This window comes from Urocitellus parryii, chromosome 10 (genome assembly GCF_045843805.1).
Source record: "Urocitellus parryii isolate mUroPar1 chromosome 10, mUroPar1.hap1, whole genome shotgun sequence".
Taxonomy (NCBI): Eukaryota; Metazoa; Chordata; class Mammalia; order Rodentia; family Sciuridae; genus Urocitellus; species Urocitellus parryii.
The window spans coordinates 19,414,343-19,439,626 of NC_135540.1; positions in this window are offsets into that span (position 1 = coordinate 19,414,343).

Consider the following 25,284-nt stretch of genomic DNA (forward strand, 5'->3'; position numbering starts at 1 on the left):
GAAAAATGAAGTGACTTTTCAATGCCACACACAGTGTCAGATTTATCTCCTCATTTGAAATTTAGTCTTCTTTTCAGCTATTTGAACACCACTGGCCAAGATTAATAAATCTCTTGCTTCTTTTTTCTAAGACCTATTATGAATTGGAGTTCTAAATAATTTCACCTGCCTGATATTTCCCCTACTGCCACATCCTCTAAAACTTCACGCTTGGACCATATTTTCGTCAGTGCTGATAGGCTTTCCCAGGATCTTACAGGGCTCAAAAGCTTGACTCTCTTTTTTGGCTATTTTTCTTCACAGGACGCTTCCCCAAAGGGGAACTATCCCTCCAGCCAATGCACCAGTGAAAGCCCTCGACATCCAACTCTATTTGCCTCCGCTCCCTCCCTTCTATTCTCACCCTTAAACATTGGGAAAATCATTGCATCATTTTCTAATTCCAAAATCTCTACTATTTTTTTTTTAATAACCAGAAGTACAAGTCTGATCTCTTCAACTAATAATCTCTATCGTCTAGTCATACCTTCCTTTGTGCATTAAAAAATACCTACCATTGTTCAATCAACTAACAAATACCATTTGAAATCTACTATGTGCCCAGCATTTTCTGGGAGTAATTAAGAATTCTTCTTCCTTAAACCTTCCTTAGACCTCTCCGGTTTCCAGGAGAGAATTACTTCCTCCCCCGGTCAAAGTTTCACTTAGTAAACATTTTTCACTTGGTGAACATTTTTCACTTGTGCAAGTTACAAGTTAAAAATGAACTGTTTCCTTTCCCTAGCTCAGTCTTGTCTTCATCCCAGCTCCCTGAAGAATTAAAATCAAAGTGTGTGATTCTCACTGTGAGGACTATACGTCAGTCTAACCAGCCGCCCTAGCACCTGGCTAACTAAGCCCTGATGCCTCTTTTCTTGCCCACAGGAAATCATTGGACTAGTTTTTCACCTGATGGTGAATATACCTAGCATCTTACTCAATTTCTCTGAGTTGAGTCACCAAACTGCCTTAGAACATTTTGTGGAGTTTTTAACCCCCTTCAGAGTCCTCCCCTCCCCCCCACCCCGTGTTCTTCCTAATTTTTCCAGAAACTCTTTACTCTTCAGGCTTTATTCTAATAGCTGTTTCATCAAGTCTCTTTGCTTATGCCAATCTAATCATAGTAGCAATGATAACACTAATAACGACTAGAGTTAATTCAGCAAATATTGTGTGCTAAATACTGTGCTAAGTGCATACCTATTTTTTCATCCAGTCCTCACAATTAGGCATTATTATTATCGTTTCACTTTGCAAAGGAGGAAATTTATGCCCACGGATCATCTGTTTATTTTAGCCAATTTTTAAATGCCCTCTAGGAGCATCTAGCAGCTCAAACCAAGATGTACCCAACTAAATGATGTTTCCCATCCACCCCTGCCAGCAAATTGTCTTCTGCCTCACACATAACTTCATGTTGAACAGATATTATCTTTTTAAAAATCTCATTGTCGGGCTGGGGATGTGGCTCAAGCGGTAGCGTGCTCGCCTGGCATGCGTGCGGCCCGGGTTCGATCCTCAGCACCACATACAAACAAAGATGTTGTGTCCGCCGAGAACTAAAAAATAAATATTAAAAAAAAAAAAAAATCTCATTGTCTTCCTTATAAATTTAATAAGCTTAAGTTCATGCACAGTAAAGAAAAACCTACTTTCGCTATACCTATACTCTGGAATATTTAGAACATGTTTGACTTTGAACATTAATGAGCAAAATAGAATATAAAAATAAATTTTCTAACACTAACATTTCATAGAACTTCAGCTAAAGTTCATGGTACCGAAGCTATTTATCCAGTTATTGTATCTTAAATACATCAATTAATAAATCTCAGAAAAAAAATAAATTAACCAAAAGAGATATAGCACTCTGAATTAGCAAGAACTCATGGATACCTCCCCATCACTCCCCATGTAGGGTCCAAGGAGACTCAAAGTTGGGTCACTATAATATAATATAATATAATATATATATATATATATATTGTGTGTGTATATATATATTGTGTGTATATATATATATATATATATATATATATATATATATATATATATAAAAATCAGGAAGAGAGGGAAGAGGAACAAGTTTAAACATTTAAAATTAAACTGGAGTTGGACATAATGACCCATGCCTGTAATCCCAGTGGCTTAGGAGGCTGAGGCAGGAGGATTGTGAGTTCAAAGCCAGCCTCAGCAACTTAGCAAGAACCTGAACAACTTAGTGAGACCTTGTCTCAAAATAAAAAGGGTTGAGGATGTGGTTCAGTGGTTAAGTGCCCCTGGGTTCAATCCCTAGTACCAAAAAATAAGTAATTGATTAATGTTAAATTATACTAGAAATCAAATTCTCATCTTTCTGATTTTGGCCACTCTGTCTCTGTGCTGTCTACCTTTGCCAATTGTGGGACCACTGTAGTAAGTTCGGGCCTAAGGAACTCCCACATGTGGGCTGTCCTTCTGAAGGCCAAGCAGGAATCAGAAGAGATCCAAATGGAAAACTTGAAACTTGCTGCCTGAGCCTCTCCTTCACTGAGATTTTGTGTTCAAGGCTCAAGGAGCTCAAGCACAGTTTTTCCCAGAAAACCACACGGGAAACCATGTACCTGACATTCTCAGTAGCAATGAATGAACGTGGGGAGATGATCATGACACACACTTTCGCTTGGTGTATTCTATTTCACAAACCATTAAGAAATTGAACACAGAGATGGGATTGATAATCAAGATCCTGGCCCTTTCTTTCCACGTGTCGGGACACACACTGAAGGCACTAATTATATTATTAGCAATGACTAGTGAATGCTCATCATGTGAATCCTCTTTTCTCTGGGCATGGAAAGTAGATGCTGCTGCTGCTGCTATGATTTCCCCCAATGCTAAGAGGTCGCACATTCAATGGGCTGTAATATTATTCTTTGGTGAACTTCCTTTGAGATTATAGTTCAGAAATTAACTAAAGACACATACTCTCATTCACGAATTCTAAACATTTTCCAACTGGCACAACTGTCCTCAATTTCTTCTATTTCAAGTCACTGAACGTCGATATGTTCTTTCTCTTGCCTTTTTAAACACTTAACACTGAAAGCTTAACCAACTTCATTCAGAACTAAAGAAAGGAACCATGTGGTTTTGTACTTCATAACAGCAATTCCTCTGTTTATAAGGAACAGCTTTTCTGCAGCCTCTTAGGAGACGCATCCATCCTGGGCCCCGATCTCCTCTTCTCTGGCTTTCGTAAGATTCGTCTCTTCATGTTTATTGCCCTACCACAAGAAGGAGAGGGGAAAGTCCCAGTTAAAGGGGGAAAAAAGTGTCCTTTCTTCTAGTGAAAGAACCAAAGAACCAAGAAGGAACTAAGTAGTGGCACAATAATGTATTCAGGCACGTCGCCCAGCCGCTGTCCCTGAGCTTTTCATAAAGGAACCACATCAAGGAGAAAAGAGAGCTTCTGGTCCATTACAGAATCAGAGGTGGTGACTTTGTGCTGGGGTTTTACCCCCCAGGGCACAGCCCTGCAGCTCCTGTCCCTGTGCTTGTCCCTAGGCAAATCCTAGCCTTTGGATTTTTGTCCTCCAGGAGGGACTTTCATTTCATGAGGAGGAAGTGGGAAAAGGCGGGTCCCACTGTAGTCAATCACAAACTAGAAGGTTCTGTTTCATTAGCTACATTATGATTCTCTCTATAGTACAAAGCTCCAGTACCTGGACTCAAGAGCTACTACTCATGTGATCCGATGAATCCGAGTCCCAGTTGCTCAGCTACTTGGACACCTACATTTCAAGTTTTGTTTTGTTGTTTTGTTTTCACCCAAGGCCTTGCACATGTTAGGCCAGGGCTGCACCACGGAGCTACATTCCCAGACCCTGAACTGCCATTTAATAACACGACTTGATGGGAGGAGGGGAGTCACTTCCAACACAAAAGGCTCTTAGGGACGGATGCCGGAAAATGGCAGTGAGAATGTTGGAAATCACTACTTTTAGTTCTTTGCTTCTGTTTGAAGATAAGTTTGCAATGAGGATGGAATGACATCACATAGAAATTTTATATAAAATTTATTAAAGAACAAGAAACTCCATATGGAATTCATGTATTTTTTTTTACTCTTTCATATAATTTAGTCATTTATAACTTCAACTGGAGCCTTTTAAAATACCTTCTAAAGTCTAAATTCCTTTTGAACAGGTTTCATAGATGTGTCACCGAGTAATGCAGTTGTCATGAATAACATACTTTTTCTACCAAAACCACTGATGTCATAACAGGTATCAAACCCCCAGCAAAGATGCAGCCAGCCAATGGGAAAGCACACATTTTGGTGGTCTTACTGCCAAGTCAGACTCCATTCTGATGCTTCCTAATATTGAAGGACCCTCGGAAAAGTACTTGCTGAAACCTAGATGTTTGAAGGTGTTGTTCATCTATAAAAGGGCTAAGGTTGCTGACTGTCTCTTAGGTTGTCAAAAGGATTAGATTAGATTAGATTAGATTAGATTAGATTAGATTAGATTAGGTAGACTAGACAGTTTAGAGGTGTGGCTAGGACATAGCAAACATAATAAGTCTCCATTTTATTAGAGTATGCTTCTCAATCTCCCACATGGTACTTCAGATTAGTAAGCAAGAGGAAGATTCTTTTTTTTTAAAAAAAAATTGATTTTATTTTTTAAATACATGACAGCCGAATGCATTATAATTCTTATTACACAAGAAGAAGATTCTTAAGAGAAAACTGAAGCAGAGAATCCTTCTGAAAGGCTCGCGCAGCTCATTGATGGTTTTGAAATAAAAATTGCAGCTTGTTGTATGGCTCCGCTGGAATGTCATGGTGCAAAAAAGGAAAAGCAGAAGAAAGGAATTTCTATCCATGACTAAGAAAATTTCTCTTGGGAGAACTTAACAAGATAGTAAAGAAAAGGCACGGAGTGAATCAAGGCAAAGTCAGTGAGTCACATCTGGAAGAGACTTGTCACGTGTGACAGTGACAGCTATTGCAAAGGAGATGGGAGTCTAGAGAAGGAATATGCCATCCAGTATGATAGATGAGTATTAAAACAAAGTTGTAAGAGGAGAAATGAAGACATACAGTAAATCACTCACATCAACACCATTCACAGTAACCAGTGGAAGTGTTTCAAAAGTGTGCATACTCTTTTAACAACTTAGACCTAAGTACTACTGAAAGACTTGAACTTCACCTAATAACAGGGACAAAGCATTAGCTACACAAGAATGCTAAAATTGCCAAGAATCAAGAACTTCCCTGTATATAATTTTACTGCCCTCAATTTTTGGTCACCAGCTATTATAGAATAAATTAATGCTCACATCTATATTCTGATCACTGAAAACATAAAATGGTACAGAATTTAAATGTACAAGGAAATAGAAATTAACCAGTTCAGAATAATCGAATATCAAGGCAAACATTTTCTTCAACAAACTAATGATAAGAAAGCATTCCAGTTGGTTGTATACCAGCTAATTTGATAAATGGATGGGATTAACTAAATTGTCTAGCTTCTCATTTACTGTTTTTGGTCATGTTCTAGCCACACAATGGAAAAATGCAACTGGGTCAGAATACAAGAACAGAGAGAGATGGTACTGGGGCCAGTTGGGTGCTACACTGAAGCCAAGAGTCGACTTGGAATAATGAAACCAAGAATCCCCAGTTCTAACATCAGATATCACACTAACTGCTGTGGCTTTGGAAAAGTCTCTTTACCTTTCGGGGGCCAAGATTTTCTGATAGGCAAAGCCAGGAGCTAACTGGAGGTAATTTCTCAGGTGTTGAATGTTTCCATCTCCCAGAAATTCATGTTGAAATCTGATGGCCAGTGTGATGATATTCAGAGGTGCAGCCTTTGGAAGGTGGAACCCTCATGAACGTTATTAGTGCCCTAACAAAAGAGACCTGGAGAGGTACCTCCTCTTTCTACCATGTATGGACAAAACTAGTGGATGCCACCCTTGAAGCAGAAAGCAGGCCCTTGCCAGATGTCAAAGCTGTTAGAGCAACAATCTTGGATTTTCCGTTCTCTAGAACTCTGAGAAATAAATTCCTGTTATTTATAAGCTACTGAGTTTATGATATTTTTGCCACAGCAATTCAAATGAACTAGGACAGGCCTTATAAAGACTAAGTATGGATAAAGGATGTAAAGTAAAAGCCACCTTGTTGAATGATTGCCCCCGTAGGTGAACTTACTCTTGTTGCATCTTTGAGGTGTTCAGCAGTGTCATAAATACAGTTGTTTGAAAATATGAGCAATGATCAATGTATAATTGGCACCTGATGATTTAATGGTAGATATAACTCAAGTGGATTCCTTCATTTCCTTGTTTGTACATTTAAAACTACAAGTGCATCATACACTTCCCTGAACTTAGTCCTGTTGAAAGTTACATGTTTCTCATTCCGCAAGTCAAGTACCCCTTCATGTCCCCCAAGTTTCATCTCATCCAACAGCTTGTGTCTTGGTTGAAGCAGTTACAGAAATAATTCTATAAATTATCCATCCTCCAACAGGGTAGTGAGTACGTCTTCCCATCATGGCTCTGATTCACAAATGGATCCTCATTCTGCTAGGATTCCGCCTGCCTTTGATCTCCCAGCTAGAACCATCGCTTCTTTAGTCTCCCCATGTTTTTCCTGCAATAGCTCTTAGTTTTCTTTTCCAGGCTAATTTTTCATAAAGAAAGTATTTTTTTTTCTTTCATGAAAGTTCATCGGTATGTAGAAAAGAGCAAAAAATAAAAAAGTTATGAATATGCATTTGTGCTACAGATACTGACCCAATCCAAGTTTGCTCACTCATAGACTTAGTGCCATACAGCGGATGCAAGTCTCACAGACTGTGCAGTTCATTAATTATACTTTATTTATAGTTTTTTTCCCCTGTGTAACAAACATAAATCACTGTACTATGCATTTTTTCTTGCATTTCATAAACTCAGACCTCATAATAATCTTATGTGGGAAGTCCATTACTAACCCATTTTACAGATAAGGGAACCGTCTTAGAAAGGTTTAATAATTTGTTCAAGAGTACTCCTCAATGGAAACAAAGTAAATATTTGACTTTAGCTCCAACTCCAAAGCCTCTCTTAAACATACCCTTTAGCAAAATTAGGGATTACTGCTGAGCATGGAGGCAAAAGCAGGAGGATCACAAGTTCAAGGCCAGCCTTAGCAACTTTGAGAGGCCCTATGCAACTTAGCAAGACCCTGTCTTGGCTCAGTGGTTAAGTACCCCTGGGTTTAATCCCCAAAACCAGAAAAATAAAAAATTTAGGGATTACTGCCTGTCTTGAACTCCATGAATCACTTTGAAATTGTTTGTATTGCAAAATCACATTTACAAATGCTGAAATGTACTGGTTACTTTTCTTTGTGTTTGAAATGATGCTATAGATGACAATAAACTCGGAGTTGGAAATGAAAGCAATAACATATGAGAACATACACTGTCAATGTCTGTTAAGTAAATGCAAAAGCTGTTTCTTTCTTTGCTGAATAATAGACTAGATTATGGCTGGACTTATCCATTCATTACAAATAATAAAAATTTCATTTAATTTTTGTTTCCTTTTTAAAATTTGACCATCATAAAGTTCATCCCACTGAAAAACTGTTTCCTCTTTGTTCTTGAAATGCTTGTCCAATGATTGGTACCTTTAATTGTGGCTTTGAATAAAGCGTCTACTATACTGTGCCATCTAGACCTTGGCAAAGAACAAAAACATGTAATGACTAAAACAAGATTCTAATTTTGGTGCCAGGTGGTACCATTTGTTTTGCTTGGAGAAAAAAAAAAAAATTCCTTTCCTTTGTAGAAAAGGATGAAAATTTTAAAAGGTATCAGGTTAAAATTTCTTAAGGTTCAAAAAAAGCAGTTCTATTTTCACTCTTCATTGCTGAGTTTAGAAACTGGGATAAAACACCTTCAGGTCTCAACCGTCCTACTATCTGAATCCTATTAACAGGTGGATAAGACATTTATTTTTCTTAATAGAGTTAAATGTCTGGGATTTATTTAGTGGTTTTGAGGGAGAAAACAGGATTGCAAATAAAGTGGGAAAAACCAAGATAATTTCTAGTTGAATTATGACCTCAAATAGGTTCCAGAGAATGGAATTTCCATAACTCACAATATTATTATTGGTTATTTCTGGAGCCTTTGGGACTGAGAGCAATATTCTCTATAGAATCCAGAGCCTAGTTCCTGTTCTGTTTGTCTTGATTCTCTATTCCCCTGTTTCATTAATTAATTATGTTTTACATGTTAGCTTCCTAAAAGGGATTGAGGTGGCTCATTCCAGATGCCAAACAATCATTAACTCAAGAAGGAAGGAAAGAAGAAAAGGACTGTGTTATTAAGAAATGGTTGTGACATGATGTGAGCCTAAGAATAATCACGACAACGGGGCAGGAATGCACATTTCCACATTCTCAGCAGTCTCTGAAAATATGTTTCTCCCCCCCTAGTGAGAGCAATTAAGAGCGAAAAATTCAAACAAACCCTGGAAGAGCAATGGTCAAGAGAGAACAGGGTCGGATCCGAGAAGATCTGATGGAAGCGAGAGGAAATAGTGCCAGCACGCAGCAGCCACTCAAAACCTAAGGAGGAAGGGGAAAAGGAAAGGATTCAAGTACCAGAGAAGTTAGCACAACTGGAAATGTACGTTCCCTAGGAATAAGCCCTCCCTGGAGAGGTTTCTGGATGCAATATTAATTCCAGACTGGGGCAGGAAATAACCAAATGTCACCCAAATGATCTGAAAGTTAATGCAAGCTCCTAATATATGATTTGCTTTCAGGAAAACAATTTACTCAACAGATAGATTCTGCCCAGAAAATTCAGTTAAAAAAGAAGAAGAAGGAGGAGAAGGAGAGTGAATAAAAAGTAAATATGCACAAATAGCTCAACCACACAGGCCTGACAGAGTCAGGGTCAATTGCAGATAGAAAGGGCAGGAACTGCCACTTTGAACATTTGCTGCCTCTTTGGTGCTGCTGCCAGTTAATAGTGGAGGAGAAAGACCCCAGAATCTCCTGGTGCAATAGTGGCCTGTTTGGAGCTGCCTGCCCTTGCCTTGGGTGGGTCTGGGTCCCGCCCCTCACAAACACATCTGGCAGGCGCTGTCTGGCACTGGGCTTCCTGAGGCAGCCCATTGGACCTGTCTGCAGCCTCCATCTAGGGACAAGGCTGCTTTGCTTAACTGTCCGCTCCCTTGGCTTCCAAGCTCTCACACTGCGTCTGCAACATCATTCTCTGCTAAGTGGAAGACGTGCAGACAGGATGACATGTCCCAACACAGGTCTGGTGTCCCAGAACTCCTCCGATGGCATGCTATTTCCACACAATGAGAACACATGGGTCTTTGTGCAACGTGCATCTGGAAAACTTCCCAGATCATGCATCTGCCCTCTGATTTACACCTTGCAGAATAAGGCTGACCCGCAGGAAAGCGACCAAATCTATGAGCAGTGGGTGGGCTGGGCTCCCTCCCCCAACCCCCCAACCTCTGCCTCCTTCTTATTCTGAGAAACAATCGTGGGTGTTCCCACCTCCCCAAAACTCCCTCCCCTGAAAAAAGAAGGGGGAAAAGCTGCTTCCTGGCTGAATAAAGCTGAAACACCTGTGTGCCAGAAACACACAGATGTCGACAGGCCCAGCACTGCTGCCGATCCATCTGCCCAGCGTGCTGCACTCGGGTGGTTTGGGGTGGTGACCAATTAGGGTGGGAAACCCACACCAGAGGGAAAGATTCCTTTGGTCCTCATTATCCCCATTCCCTTGCAATTCTTCTTCTCACATTTCTCTCTCTCACTAGAGCTCTGCCCAAGTATGAATATACAATGCCAAAAACAACCCTTGGCTGAAGACAGCCAGAAAGGCAGTGGGACTCCAGGTGGTACCTTCCCCCATCACCCCTCACCCTGCCTTCTTGCTTTGGGCTGGAAGGACCGATGGAAAGAACAACAACACAACACCCAGGGCCAACTAAACTTTTGTCACAGAGTTGGCTGGCCCTGTATGTGACAGCTGGGAATTCCTGCTCCTATGAAATGTGTGCTGAGCTTCATTCATTCCCCATTTACGGAGCACTGATGTGGCTTGTTTTGTGTCAAGTATGGGAGGTATGGTACCTGCTCAAATGATCGCACCAGTATCCACTGGTCAATGGAGTAAAAATGCCAGCGCTGCATAGTGTCAAAACAATGTAACCTTTAATCTGGTCACCATTTGCATACTGCTTCTTTTAACCTATTACCTGGTTCTCTTTTCCTTTCATAGAGGGTGCTGTCCCCAAAGTATAGAGAATGGGTCTAAACTGCTCTGCATAATATCTAGCTTGGTGTAGGCAACCTGTGACCGTTGAGGGAGAATTAAGACACTCAGAGTTGGAGGCTTTGGTTGCCGAAGCTCTGGGTGTTACACAAATGAGCTTTCCATACAGTTCTGGGAGGCGGTCTGGGATGTGGGAGTGGGTGCTAGCAGGGAGAAGGGGGAGGTGATCAATCAGGACTTCAAATAAATCAGTCTTTGGACAATAGGTGTTTGTTATTTTATTTTTATCCATTTTGTTTTGAGATCCTATCAGACTTACAGAAGTGCTGTTAGTCCAAAGAGTTCCCATGGTCCCTCCCTCAGTGGCTCCTGATATTCACATCTTACATAACCAAGGCATAAGGGTCCCAACTAAGAAATTCCCACTGGTACCATAGTAGTAACTAAATGGCAGGCTTGACTCCCATTTCACCAGTTTTTCCACGAACCTCCTTTTTCCATTCTAAGATCTACTCCAGGGTATTACATCGAATTTACATTTTGCTCAGTTTTATATGAAATTTTATATCCTCAGTAGATGCTCTACCAATGTGTTACCATTTTTGGACAGAGGTTATATTTGGATCTGTCAAATGCAGCAAAGGAGATAGGAAAGGAGGTAAAGTGGGAAAGGGGGAAAGTTTTCAAGATTTTTTAAAACATTTTTTTTTTTTAGTCTACCTGCTGGGGGCATAGAGTGAGTTTAAGAAAAGTGGTTTTCCTAACCCTTCCTCTCTTCTCAGCCCTGGGAAAACAAAAGGTCAAGTGCACTCTTTCCATAACTTTGTTAATCTCTAGGGACTCCATTGTCATTCCGTGGGATGCAGCCCTGGATGAAGGTTTCCATTTCATAGATGGGGAAAATGAAGCCCTGCCTTGCTGAATGATTATTTAGAACCACAAAGGGAGACTAAGTCTGACATAGAAGACTAAGACTAAGGCTTTAAGAGGAATCAAGCTTAGCCCTGAGTTCTGTCTCAGGGGCTAGCCCTTATTATAAGAAATAACATTGATTTGCTGGGATACGAGGAAAATGTTTTTACAAGGAAATCTTTGGAACAGAACCTGAAAATGAAGCTGGGAAGCTAAGGAGGGGTCCCGTATTAATGTAGTCATGAACTCCAGCTGGCACAGAGCTAAATTGTACTAATTTTCAATTGGTTGAAGCTGCTAACGCCAAGCAACTAAGTAATGCAGGGCTTTCATATGTGTGGTGTTTGCAAGTCAGTGACTTGGACCGGCCCGGCGGGCTGTTCTCTCTGGACCTTGAAGTCTTAAAACATATTGGAAGGAACATTCTGAAAGGGTTAGTCGCATTTTGGACCCAGGAACCTGAGCACCAGACTTCAAAGGGCTTCGCTTCTCCATTTTGCACATTTGCAAAGTCCACCAGAAGCAAATGTGCTGGAACTTCAACAGCAGGTATTAGACTGACTGTAAAGATCATTCATCTTAGTCAAAATTGCAAACAGGTCTCCTTGCCTCCCTCTTCCCTCCTCCACCCATCCCCTTCCCTCACGGTAAAAGAATCAACATGGAACAAAATATGTTCATTCCTTTGCACCAAGAATGATGCTGTCAGAGAGGGGGACGGCTCACTGGATCAAAGAGGCCTCTCCAGCAGGGCAGTGATTCTACCGCCTGCCTCTCTCTCTCTCTCTCTCACACACACACTTTCTCCCTCTCTCTCAGCATCAGACATTCTTTTATCGTTTCAAATTAACATGAAAGAACAATAACATAGTGATTCATGGCTGTGATAAACAGCAAGGGAAAAAAATAGGGCTACCTCCACCAAAAAAAAAAAAAAAAAAAAAAGAACTCTATAAAATGCACAAACTGGCACGTTTTAAATGACTCTTTAGTCACAGAGGGGAGGGGGAAAAAAGCCTATGAGGTAAATCCTTCACCGAGGAACTCACCAGGGAGACTGGTAAAAATAAATCGCACAGCTCTAATTTTTCTAGCAGCTTCCATGCTATTCTTTGAAACTGAGTACGAACCCTTTGGCCTAATCCCAAGAGCCGATCTATAGTAAATAGTGCACACTTAATGCCTAAGTTCCTTTTTAGCACCATTCAGACAGTGACTTCAGCCGCAGAGCTTAGTCATAGCAGACATTTTTGTGGTGAAAGCATTAAACCCACATGCAGCTCCCTTTCTGTGGCCACTGGGGGTCATGCTCCCTCCCATTAGCTGAATAAATCATAAAGTCGGCTTGGACCACCCAAGGAGCACGACCAGCAAGCCACAGGCGATGCCTACAGCCGGTTATTTCTTTTCAGAATCTACAGGGGGAAAAAAAAAAAAAAAGGAGCAGAAAAAGAAAAACAAGGGGGAAAGAAAAAAAAAAAAACACTGCCAAACAGACTGGCTGTAGGAAATCATTTGATTTTTTAAAAATGTGATGTCCTTGAGAATAACCCGGCGTTTTTGTTGTTGTTTAGTTATTTATTTTGTTAAAACCAAGGGAGCCTTACTTAAAAAGGAAAGTAGTCAGAAAATAAAGTCACATGCATGCTTTGTGTCATAAACTGGAATTTGAAAAAAAAAAAAAAAAACTTTTTTTTTTTTTTTTTTTTCCCCTTCCCTGCGGATTTTAAATTAAGGAAGGCCACCCTGTGTGGCCGGCTCTCTTCAGGTGGTTCCGATAAGACACAATGCAGACGCTACTGGGGGGCTGCGCATCCGGCTCCTGACTTGGTCAAACAGGATTTAACAAGGAGGACAACTTGTTGTCTACTGTCCCCTGTGTCAAGTGATTCACTGGGCCCGGGAGGGATGGTGGGGAGGAAGGTCTTCCAAGTCACGTTCCCATCAATCAGTAAATAAGATAAGAAACAGGAATTTTAAACACAACTATTTGCAGGCAACTCCTATCGCATCAACAAACCGCAGCTCATTATGTTAAACAGTCTCTTTGCAGGCGGGGGAAGGGAGCAGGGAGGGAGCCAGGGTTGTGTGTTTTTACATGCATTTTTTTAAAAGGGCGCTCAACTTGAAACAACTCTGCAGAAGTCCAAGAGGCAACCGAAATTGTGACCCTTCTGTTACTCCTTGACTAGGTAAAGTTTGGCCTAAAGGTAGGAATATTCAAAGTGGGTTCCAGTGATTTCCCAGAAGCTCCTGAAGGCATTAAAAACCAAGTGACGGTCAGTGGCTTGCCCTCAGGAACAGCCTCTCTGGTGTCTGATAAACTTGGGAACTTGTTAGTAAGCTTGCACTGGTTATTCCAGGAGAATGACATTCTTAAGTTAATTGAATCTATTTACCCTTTGCTTAAAGTCAGGACAGTTCAGAGAATTTCTCCAAGCCCTTATCTGCAAGAAACCTCTTGCAGTTCAAGAAAGGACAACCCATCAATCCCCACTGGGCCATGTTACACGGTGATTTTTTTGTGACTCTTACCCACCAAGGTGGAGGGCAAGTTCACTTAGATCACTTACATTTGTGACTTAATATGGTGAGTTGTAAGGTCACTTTCAATCAGGGACGTCAGGTTTTGAAACCATTTCAATGTCAGCAGCCCATGTCCTAAAATATCTCAGCAAGAAGGTGAGTGAATCTTCCTATTAAAGACCTATAGCTGGATTGTGAATTGGCTAAATAAAATTTGCATTTGCTAAGTTGTTACATAGAACTTTTACTACATAATAAAAAGCTGCTTCCAGTACATAATAAAAAAACATGCTTCCAGAACATGGCTAACAAAGCATTCCCTCACAAGCTTTCGCTCTTTCTTGTGCAATGACTTTCATTTCTTTTTTCATGCACGTATTTTCCACATCGCTGAGAACATTAAACATTCTTAAGCAGATGCACCAAAGCATCTTTCCTGAGAGAGAGTGCTTGGAAGAATCAGGCCAACTGTTGCATCTTGGCCAACTGCTTATCTGTGACCCCCACCGACTTCTCTTGGAAACAGGGCCATGTCCCTCTAATCAGAATGGACACAACATAGACAAAATGGCACGCCTCTGCATCTGTGGGGTCTCCGTATTGCAGGAGAAGGTAAACAATTCCAAAGAAAATAGTCCAAAAGCAACAGAAACTCTACTGAAAACAGATGAGATTTAAGAAATAAATTTGGAAACGACTCCTTTCATTATTAATAGGCATCAGTCACATGGGAGGTTAGCTCTGGTGCTCTGTAATTTGCAACTCTTTTCGTTTATACAACCTCTGCCAGAATTGTGTGTGTGTGTGTGTTGCTAAAGCTGTGTGTGCCTACGACAGGACGTGTGTGTGAACTGTTCATACTTGGATGCACATAGATCAGGAATTTTTCCTCCCGTAGGTGAAAAAAAAAAAAATGAAGCTGAACTTTAAGTCGTGGAAATTAAGATAGTGGCATTGAAAGGGATTACTTTATGAACAACACTGTTAAATATAAGTTACCTACTTGTAGATCAATCTGATTATATTTCCCAAGAAGGATCTGAGACCACCACCTGTCTTTCTCCTTCCAGATCCTACTCTCTTCAGTCATCTCTAGCCAGTCATCAGTCTGTCTCCTCCTAATTTTCCTTTGTCCTCTCCCCAAAGTTAATCTGTCCTCCCTTGGCAGGTTGAACTCCATCATAAGATAAGCAGCTACTATAATACCAATTATAGACTATGGGAAAAATACCAAGTCACTACAAGATCAACAGACATTCCCTCCCTAATCTAAAGACTAAAATTAATGGGCAATACTACCTTCACTAACAGGAATTACCATCACTCCCCCAAAGCATGTATCAAGCAACTATTTTTGGTTTACATATGATTTATCCTTATATGGAGAACGTCCTGGGTACCTGGTACTATTAGAGACAGAAGGCATAATACTAAAAAACAGAAAATAATAAAGCATTGAATTCCCCTTTAACACTAGTGACTCAGGAGTCTTATCTATAAATAGAGATCAATCATGGACCTCAATAAATATTAACAGAGGCCGAAGCAGGATGAAGACCAAAGACATGGTCCTGTCTCTGTGAGGTTCATATTGAGGAAATTAGTATGCAAGGATGTAGTGTGTCCATATGATTTCCATATGAGTTTCTGGGCTGTGGCTTACATGATGGCTTTGAATTAATTAATCACAGGCGGCAGTCCCAGGGAGGGCTAAGACAGAGGTGGACACAGGGTGCTGTGATGTAGTAGGCAACCTGGAGAGCTTCCTTGAAAGTGACACTAGACCTTCTTTGCCGTGCTCTAGGCTTAGAACATAAGCAAAGACATTAACTTAAAGCCAGCTCATTGGACATAGGGCATCTTTAACTTAACGTGTGCCTCTGCAGTAGGAGCAGCTAGCTCCACTGTGCGTGGTGTATGGGCATTCCTTTCCTTTCCTTCTTTCTCAGTGCTACAGATATGGCTTCTTAGTGTCCCCACTACCTTCCAACCCAGCTTCTGATTCTCCCTGGCCTCCATGTTGGTGCTGAATACTCAAAAGTTTTTTGCACAAAGGACTTTTGGGAGCAAGTAGCCATGTCTTGTACACAGCTCCCCAGCAGTTTGTCACCTCTTCACCATGTCCACAGGCCTCCATAGGTGCAGCTCATCCCAGTCCTGGCATTGAACCCCTGATGGAGACGTACCCCTAAAGTACTTTCTGAATGAATCCTTCCTGCCAGACCTGAGGAATCCCTCTTTGCTTCTTGTTTGATTGTGTCCTTAGTGCATTGGTATATACAACCTCAAAACCATCTTTTAAACATAGAAGAAACGGTCACCTGCTATTCTGTTACAAAATGGCCTGGAGAGTTGAGGAAGTCCTCCTCTGAGAGATAGATGATGTCCTTTGACAGGAAAGAAGGTGAACCAAACAGTACCCTACCTTGGATGAACAAATAGTCCACTGGGCAAGACAGACATATAAACAAATGATTCCTGATACTGTGAGGCAGGATACAAGGCAATTATTTACGCCACATAGGAACAAAATAGGAGTGGTAGGCAGGCTAAAGATGTGGAGAAATGAAGGATAGATGCAGGAGCAAGCTCTGAGAAAATGGTCCCAAGGGAAAGTCGAGAAATAGGTGTTACATAGGGAAATAACTCACGACACACGGATGGAGGAAAGGAGATAACTGGGAAGTGAAGCTACCCATTCAATTCCTGTTTAGGTGGAATGGGTATGATTCCTGCCCACTTGACTTGCTCCTCTTGGGACAGAGACATCTGTGGGTAGGGGTAAAGAAATAGAAGATCAGAAAGGATGGATGAGACTTGGAATGTCCACTGCAAGGAATGAGAAGGCAGACCCAAGAGGAGCCAAGAGATGGGAAAGTGGCAGGAAAATTCCCAACGAGTATAGAAAGCAGGAGATTAAAATGCAGCCAATCATTTTGCAATGCGATTTCCCTCAATGGCACCAAACTAATAAAAAGAGGTAAAGGAGGCAGATTTTAATTTCTTCCAGTTTTGTGGTTCAAAGATGTTATAGATACTGGTAAAATAGTAATTTATAAAATGGATGGGAGGTCTAGATTGGGCAAAACCTTTTATTGCTGTAAAAATCAAGATCAAAATCCTTAAACATGGCCCCATTAGCTCCTACTCCTGCTCTCTCAGTCTTCATTTTTTGGCACTCTAGACTTGAATACTTCAGTCATTTTGTACTCACTGGAAGTGCAACTATCTCAAGCCACAGAGCTTTGGTGTGTATTGTTTTTTCTGCAGTAATATCTTTATTTATGCTGACTGGCTAGATTCTCAGTATTTGGTTTCAACTTCAATGTGTCAGTTGTCTCGGAGAAACATGCTTAGGTTCTCTGATTTAGTAAACTCTGCACCTACTCTTCACTGTCTAAGGTTTAGCACACTTGCAATTACTCACCCATTCTCTTTCTTCTCCTATACTGCAAATCATTGAATACCTTTCTCGTTTTTACTGCCACATCCTGTGTCTCCAACAAGGCTTTGCTCAGAGTAGATGCTCAATAAACATTTGTTGAAATCGTGATGACATGAGCTTATAATCTTCAATACACTCACAAGGACACAAGGTAGGAAATCCAAGAGTGAGCCCAAGGAGAGCAAGGTATGCTAGAGATTTGGATTTCAGACTTGGAGAGATTTTTCACAATGACATTGCTCAAGATGGTGCCAAGAGGAGAGGATTGTTCAAGTTGAGCAGTTGTCTTTGGCAATGAGGGCATCAAAGAACTGGAAGGCTGGTGTGTTAAATGATTTCTTCTTGTTCAAATGGCAACTGAAAGTTCTCATGATTGGTATTGGTGAAACTGAGGTTGGAAAGTGGCCTAAAAAACCTAGGTTAATAATAGAGAATTATGAACAAATCTGTAGATAACTAACCTAAGAAGTGGGTACAAAAGCTCAATGGCTTGAAATTCAAGGGCAAAAGGAGGTTGCTCATTAGGCTGGATGTCTGCCCTCAGGATTTCCATCTTGTGAGAGCAGGGCCAGACTGACTGAGGGGATTAGCATGGCATCACTGTGCTGTCACTAAACATTTGCTGAAAGTACAGTGGATATAATTTAGAAAGATTTTCAACACGACGTCTTAAAGTGGCCTTTCTGATTAACAAAATTTAGTCAAATAATTAAATCAATCAGAAATCTGTATTTCCCAAGCATTCTCATTTCCCCCCACCCTTGTTTAGCACTTAATGCTAACTCTGTTTTAAAATTCTCTCCCAGTCATGACAAGTTCCTAGAAATGGACTTTACATTTATTTATTTAGTTAGTTGTAGATGGATATAATACCTTTATTTATTTATATGTGGTACTGAGGATTGAACCCAGTGCCTCACATGTGCAAGGCAAGCACACTGGATCACTGAGCCACAACCCCAGCCCCTAAAAATGGACATTTTGATGTGTTTTCTTCACAGCTATGTCCTAGTGCTAAAGAGGGTCTGGAGTGTAAGGAACACTCAACCAACATTCATTAAATGAATCTATTCCATTAGCTTAAGGGTTTGTTTTCTTTAGGTTACCTAGACTTGGTGAGTAGGATATATCCAATTTTAAAAATCACCTCTACAACTGTTTTAGGAATATTGTTATGCCTAGTAAAGATGTAGAAGCTTTGGGGCTGGGGATGTGGCTCAAGCGGTAGCACGCTCGCCTGGCATGCATGTGGCCCGGGTTTGATCCTCAGCACCACATACAAACAAAGATGTTGTGTCTGCCGAAAACTAAAAAATAAATATTAAAATTCTCTCTCTCTCTCTCTCTCTCTCTCTCTCTCTCTCTCTCTCTCTCTTTCTCTCTCTCTCTTAAAAAATAAAAAAGATGTGGAAGCTTTGTTGTTTTTCTTATTTCAGGAAAAGATGTAAAGCGAATCTTTCTGAGATAAAATGATTAAGTCTCAAGCCCTGGAATATCACCATGTGATACTGAGCACATCTTTATAATAGACCTGGTTATAAATGGTAGGTCTAATGAGTGCTTTTCCACCCTCTCACCAACACACAGATTTAATATGCTTATGTGGTCTTGAAAGCTCACTGTTCATGAATCACTTCTCAAAGGTGTTGACTTCTTCAGTGGCACTTCCAGTAATTTCCTTAGAATTCAAGCTCAGTTAAAAAAAAAAAAAAAACTTGGGTTATGTTGCTAAATAGTAAGCTCCTTATTTTCCTATGAGATTTCGTTTTAAAAAATTGGTTCAAGTGTCTTTTGAGTTAGGGAAAACATTTTTTTTTCATACATTTATGAGTTAAGTAATACGTATTATCAAATCCAATTATTGTCAGAAGCAGTGCTCTAGAGTTAGCTTATTTTTAATCACAATTAAAATATTGCGTGAGAAATTATACTTCTGTGGGACTACTTTGAGACAGGAATCATTCTCTTCTCCTCACAGAGCAGCAGTTGAGGACACTGAGAAGATCAAGATAGCAAAAAATCTTGTGATACTGCTCCAATGTCTCCCTCCAACACAGAAGCAACATCCAGGTGAGAGTGGAATGCCACTTCTAGAGCACCTGCTGTACAAAATGCTGGCTTACCTGGGATCATTGTGAAAAAACCTGGCTTCACAGATCTTAAATAAGGTACCCAGGATTGCCAGAGTAAGCAAATAAGAATTCAGAATGGCCATTGAAATTAGAATTCAGATAAACCATGAAAAAATTTTTTGTATAAGTATGTCCCAAATATTCCACAGGATATACTTATAACTAAAAAATAAAATGAAATGCCATTTATCTGAAATTCAAATTTAACTGGCTGTCTCTTATTAAATCTGGCAATCTTGAATACATCGCAGTTTTCCCCGTGATAGCTCGGAGCAGTGAGACTCCTGCAAGATGTGAACAATGAACCGTGGGGCATCTCTACTGCACCCCTTTGCCAGAGTTGGAAGGGGTGAAAGGAATGGATTCTGAAAGAGTGGGTGGGCTTAGGAGTAGAGCGAGTCTCATTGCTAGCCCTTGCTTTTGATTCAGTCAATTAGGCGAAGGTAAAAATGAGGCTTTGACAGTGCAAACAGAAAGGGCTTTCACAGATGGACTTGGTAATGATACAAAGCACCAGGAGGAGTCAGCCAGCTGATTCTGAGGGAGCCAGCTGCCCCTCCCCTCTGCCCACTGACTTCTCATGCCTATGTATTAAGGGAAGTGGGGCAAGATTTGAGAGACTCGACTTGTAAGCATATCTCTGACAGTTTACTTTTAATAACGTTGTTTGTATTGTGGAAATGAATAGAAAAAAAGCAATCGTCAGTGGCAGTTTTAATGCTATTAAATGCCACCAGTCAGCTAAACTCTCCAAGGAGCTTCACTTTGAAAGCTCACCAACCCTGAGTTTCATTTGTAAACCAGGGGCAAGAAACCATAAATAGTAGAAAATTGAACAGTCGGTGAATAATGGAGGCCAAACAGTGTTACACAGCAATTCCTATAAAAATGCTGGCTCTGATAATGTTTCCTTTGCTGATTCACAACAAAATCTGAGTACAGAAAATCTAGATGTATATTACTGATTATTATATTTTATATCAAATTATAGTCTTCAGTAATGTTGAGAATGGAAAATACAGGCCCTACGCCCAGTCTGGCCTCAGACTAGTTACATATCCTTAGACAAAGCATTTAATATCTCTGAGCTTCACATTCCCATCTTTAAAATGCAAATAATCACATCTGTTCTGCCATTCTCAGGGAGTTACTTGGAGCTAAATTGTAATAATAAAGTCAAATGCTTTGAGAAACACCATAAAAAGCATCAAAATTCATTCCTGCTGGTTAATATTCACTAATGGCACAAGTGATTTTGATGAATTGCTAAAGGGTCTGAATCAACTCTTGTAGTAGGTCCAAGTGTTATATAGCAGAGAAGCAAAAAGTATTGGCAAAACTACCAGTTTGGGAGGAAAAAAAAAAAAAAACTTTTGGTTTTTGAGACAAATGATTGATAGAACATGCATAGATATATCTTAGGTGTTCTGTAAAGTACAAAAGAAATTAAGACTGGATCCCCAGCCTCGTGAAGGTTAGAATTCATTTTGAGGAGGGGGAAACGGATATGCTTGCTGCTACAGAAAAATGCAATATAGCTTATGATTTAGTGCCGATGAATGGTGATGACAGTAGGTTTCTTTAGAGATCACAGCAGAACATGATCAACATAGGGAAATTATTTCATAGAGTTAGTCTTTGGGGTGGTTAGTGAGGGAATGAGGAAATGAAGAGAAGAAGGCAGGGCATTCTAGCCAGGGACGGAACATTGGGAAGGTTCTGACCAGAGAGTATGTGTGTGTGTGGCCTTTTGAAGACAGTAAGGCCGCTAGTATGAGTAGATTGAGAATTCATGCTGGGAAGAGCACATCAGACAATAGCATATAAAACAAAATCACAGTGCATCAAAGATAAGGCTGAATAGGTAGATTAATTAAAGATGATGTCTAGGCTGGAACACCAGGCTAGGGCATTTGAACCCTTGGAAGTAACATGTTTATTTAAAAAGTAAACAGATACTATGCACATAGATGTATACACACATACTCTATACATACACATAATATATACAATCTTTGTATTACTAAAATAATATACAATGCATATATGTGCATTCTCTATGTCATTCCCAAGTCTTCTCCATTTGAAGATAGAACATCTGACATAGAATATGACTTGAGTAGTTTGCTACTCCACCACAGGGACCCCTAAAGGCTGACCTGTGTTTTGAAACTGTAGCCACCATCATCATAAGCTATTACAGCTGGTGATACTTTCATTCAATTTTGCAGGGTCCAGGGTATCTGCAATAATAATTTTTCAGATTGCTCCATCCCCTATTATTGATTTGTCTGCTTCTCTACTTTAAAATTCTGTTGTAGACATTTTAATTTCTTCCCCTTCTAGGCTGTGTCAGCATGGTTTGCCATACAGACAATGGCCACTGTGGTTTCTGCTGTCAGCCCTTCTCCATCTATGTCTCACCCAGGGAACAATCTCCGTCTCCATGCTGTTAGACTGACTGCATTACAGGCTTTTGTTAATTCACTCCTGCTAGTTAATGTTAACTAATGGCATAAGTGATTTTGATGAATTACTAAATACCCTGCATCAATTCCTTTAGCAAGTCCAGACCTTGGAGCGGCAAGAAAAGATTGGCATGAATACTGGTTTGGAAAAGCTTTGATTTTCAGAGTGATGCTTGAGAGAATGGTGTCTCATGCTGTCCACCAGCCTCCTGAAAGACATCCTAGCCTTATGGATTTAATTTTCTGTGTCATGGTCAATCAGCACACTGTTAGATACAGTGCTGCCAAAGAAAGAAAATTCAGTGATGATTTTTAGCCATGTTGCCAATGAAAATCTTACATTGACTGAGTCTCACTTTCTTTGTTGAGCCTTTGAACATGGCTGTGGAATATGGATTTAATAAAAACTGACCTATGACAGAATTCTGTTTTAGTCCATTGGTAATGAGGAAGGGATTGGCCCTGATGATGTCGATGGGGACACAACTGAACGAAGCTTCATTAAGTAGCCCAGAGGTCTTCATAAACACTGCTTGGGAAGCCAAGGTTTTTAAAAAGTTGCTGAGGTCTGTGTTCCCAGATGCTTATGAGCATTGCCTTGAGTCCTGACATCTTCTGAACTTCTGTGTCCATCAAGATCCTATCCAGCTTGCATCGCTAAGGTCAAACCTGCCTATGGTTTTAGGAATTGTGCTCAGGTTTCTGATCGAAACATCACCCAGGAAGAATCAAAAGAATGTCATCAGAAAATGTGTATCCTAGGCTGGGCACGGTGGTGCAGGCCTGTAATCCCAGCAGCTTGGGAGGCAGAGGCAGGAGGGTCACAAGTTCAAAGCCAGCCTCTACAATAGTGAGGTTCTAAGCAACTCAGTGAGACCCTGTCTCTAATAAAAATACAAAATAGGGCAGGGGATGGAGCTCAGTGGTCAAGTGGCCCAGCATTCAATCCCTGGTACCCCCGCGCCCCCCAAAAGAAAACATGTATCATTGGAAAAGCTTCTTCAGATATCTAAGTATGACTTCCACCAAGACTTCATGTATGTAAACTTAGACCTGAGCACACAATACATGTCATAGGAATGTTTGCTGTTATGAATATAATTGCTATTATTATCATTTACCATAAAAATTCTCAGTGCATACGTTGTGTCTTCAGGCTCAGGGATTATCTTTTTTGTAGACTAGTTCCTTTGAATAGGTTTAAAACCAAGTACATGGCAATTTCTTTAAGCCCTAGAGGTGATACGAATCTGGGGGCCTTCTAAGAAACTGAGGCAGCCCCAAGTCCCCTCTTGAAACCTGACTCTTGTGGTCAAATCAGAAAGGTTGCAGAGATGTCACTCAGAGTGACAGGAAGGGATAGGGACTAGGGAAAGGGGACACTCTGAAGGAGAGGGACTATGTGTTCTCTTGAACTCCAGTATTGTTGGGGATTCCAAAAAAGTCTTCCAGAGAGTCCTGACCAGGTCCACCACCTGACTTTTGACTGACAATAGGGTGACATCAGACTTTCAAGTCCCCACTGTCATGGCAGCTCTAGGTCACCTTGGCCCAGGCTGACCAGTTCTAAGTGGATTCTTTTTTTTTTTTTTTTTTTAAAGAGAGAGTGAGAGAGGAGAGAGAGAGAGAATTTTTAATATTTATTTCTTAGTTCTCGGCGGACACAACATCTTTGTTGGTATGTGGTGCTGAGGATCGAACCCGGGCCGCACGCATGCCAGGCGAGCGCGCTACCGCTGAGCCACATCTCCAGCCCCTCTAAGTGGATTCTTAGCCAGACATTCTTATAGATTTTATGGTTAGGAGGAACTATCCTCATCTCCCAGAGTTTCAGAATCTAATCACAAAAGTCTCCTCCTTTAGGGTAACTAGGGTTCCTTTTATTAACATTATCTTGGGTCTCCATTTCTCCTGTAGTGAACAAGTAGTTTGCTGAGGAATGTGACATGTCCTGTCCACTGAGGCCAGGCAGGGCTGCAGGTAAATGGCTTCTTGGAAAAGAAAACGTGTGGGGGTCAGCACAGTGGGCTAGGCCCATTTTATAAAATTATTCTCAACCTTGGGTTCCCACCATTTATGTTTGTCTATCCCCTAACAAAGGGTTTTATCTGGAAAAAAAATGAATGTACATATTTAGAAAATGTCTTTAAGTTTTTGTAGAAAGAACATTTCCTTCTTTGTCCAGGATCAGTGTCTCCATTTTCCTGATTGTTCAGATGTGCTTTGATACTGAACACAGACAGATGTTTGACTGAAGTCTTGGCTTCTTTGCTCTTTGTAGTCTACCTTAAGGGCCTCTTCATGTTTTCTTGCCGATCTTTAGAATATTTCTTTTGCTGATGGTGAGAAACTTTAAATCTCTGAAATTTGTGTTTTTTCTGTTATCAACGCATTTTTCCTTTCATTTTGCATTACTTGACAGAATTTTCTCAAGTTCCTAAGGGAGAAACTGCTCTATTGGATATTAATAGCCATTCTACCTCTACTCAAGCAATGCAACCAGATGCAAATTTTCATTTTCGAGCTCTTTCATAGGTGAGAGAAGCAATGACCTGTCAGGGGATGTTGCTAAGTGGAGCATTCAAATACTTCCAGCAGTTCTTTTGCTCCTCTTCCCTTCTTAGAATATGGATGTGACAGCTGGAGCCACAGAGCCATTTTTGCGAAAGTGGGATTACCTTGAGCAGAGCAATGACAAAGATACAGAAGCATAAAGGAGCCTGGAGCGTGGTGACATTGTAGAGCCTCTGAAACCCTGAGCTTTCTGCATACCCTAGACTCCATTCTACATGAGAGAAAAGTGAACCCCTGTTGTATTTTAGGTGCCCTTACTTTTCACACCCATTCCTGAGGTGCTGTGGCAATGCCTGAGGTCCTCAGTGTCCACGATCTTTTTGCCTATTAGGATATTTCAGAATGATCATCTCTTTCAGAGGATTTTGGCCTTGCCTGAGAATATAAGCTCCTTAAAATGAAATGCAGAAACCAAGCTTATGCCTTTGTTGTGTTTATTTCCCACGTAACAGAGCATTATGTGCAATGGTAAGAATTCTGTGAGTTCTCTGTTGATGGTGGTGATAAACACACACCTGTAAGACTAGATAACCTATTCTGAGTACATGTATGTATAGACATGCGTACACACACACACACACACACACATACATATGTATGTGTTATTTTCTCAGATCTCAACATTTAATTCTCAACTAGTTGTTTTAAAGCATCTTTTATCTTTTCTGGTTTTGTAACCAGAAAAGTAGAAAAGAAAGGATGGTTGAGAGAGAAAACAACAGATTGGCAAACTTATTAAGAACTTACTTTGTTTGAAGGAAGACCAACAGAGTAGAGGAAGGGGATCAAGAAAGAGGGAGGAGGGGAGAGCATGGGGGCAGTGCTGGGGAGGGAAATCTACCAATTATGCTATGTCCATGTCTGAATATACCACAGTACCACGATGA